Raw genomic sequence first — 1,710 nt, 5'->3', positions numbered from 1 at the left:
ACTACGTGGGTTTGATTCTCACCGGATGTGAGATACGTAGGCAACCCTCATCCGGTCCGGCCCCTTTTTGCAAAAATAACTAAAAAATGCTTCATTTTGTCATAAATAAATTTAGGGGATGCCATTTTCTGTCCAAATGGCCAGAAACGTCCCGACGGGACGCCGAAAGGCTTGTTTTGCAAGAATAGCCACCTATGGCTCTTTTCCTAATTTGGCCACTTAGCAAGCACAGTTTTAAAATCTTCATTTCTGAAGGGCTATATTTGCAAAGGTGGCCTTGAGTTGTTTGAGTTTTATTTTGCAAAAATAATCTTTCTTTTGGGGTCAAAAATCACTTGTTTTTAACTAGTCGCCTTAAATAAAAATGTGCAGGATGAGCACTGTTGAAAATATATCTTTTCGAGTCGTAGACGAGATTCCACTAGGACTCCACATGTGGTGGAACGACCTGGGGGAGGTCGACAAGCGTTCTGTGACAAAGGCTTTAGGTGGGCTCACTGGTCTTATGGAAATTAAACCAAGGGTTGATATAATCAAAGCTTTGATACCATTTTGGGACCCGACACACAATGTTTTCCACTTCTCTCATTTCGAGTTGACCCCTACACTAGAGGAGATAGCAGGTTATGCTGGTTTCGAAGGGAAGCTAAGGCATCAATATCCAGTAGCACCAAGAACTGTAACCCCTCATAAGTTTTTGGACCTCTTGAGTATCAGCTGGCAGGTTAAGGATGAAAATTTAGCCGGAGGATTCTGCACATTCCGTTTCTTATACAGCCGGTATGGGGACCCCCACGGATTTGAGGCTCCGGACACTGGTTTGAATCATCAGGGAAATAAAGACAAATGGGAAGCACGCAGGGGTTTGGCCTTTGTGGTGGCATTTTTAGGCACTCTGATATGCCCAAGGAGTGACAAACATACAGAATTGGGGCTCGCAGGAGTGGCCGACTTTATGGTCAAAAAGGCTAATGGCACTATCATACCGATGATTCTCGCAGAAATTTATCGAGCTTTAACCGCTTGTCGAACCGGGACAAAGTTTTTTGAGGGTTGCAACTTGCTTTTACAAATGTGGTCAGTAGAACATTTTTGTCATCGCCCAGGTTACATGAACTACGGTCTGATCGGACTCAATTGCATTGAAGAATATGAAAACCGGGTAAACGGTCATGAGTTGCCAGAAGGTACTGAGGCATGGTTCGCGTATTTGGGTTCTTTAAACGCAAATCGAATTGAGTGGACTTTCGATTGGCTCCCGGTCGACGAAGTTATTTACATGTCCGCCGGAGTGTGTTTTCTTTTATTAATGGGTCTTCGGAGTATTCAGCCATATGACCCGCATCGGGTCCTACGCCAATTGGGTAGATACCAGACAATCCCCTATGATGAAGATTTGAGTCCACAGGTTATTGAACTATGCCCAAAATCCGCATTCCCAGAAGAAAGGGTTCGCCAGATTTGGCACCAATGTAGGTTCCTGGAGCCATAGACTCAAGTATGGGATTTGTCCACGGGTGAAGTAGGATCCAACTACGCCACATGGTATGGTAAAAGAAGTCGGGTCGATCAAGAGCCAGAACAGCCCGCCAAAAGGCCCTATGTCCAACAATTCACCGATGGAGCACGAGAGCAATGGGTTTGGTTAGCTAAAGAAAAGGAATACCGAACTACTATAAACAAACTAGAAGAACAAATTAAAAAAATCAA

The sequence above is a fragment of the Nicotiana tabacum genome, chromosome 24, assembly GCF_000715075.1.
Source record: "Nicotiana tabacum cultivar K326 chromosome 24, ASM71507v2, whole genome shotgun sequence".
NCBI lineage: Eukaryota > Viridiplantae > Streptophyta > Magnoliopsida > Solanales > Solanaceae > Nicotiana > Nicotiana tabacum.
This window is presented reverse-complemented; position numbering follows the sequence as displayed.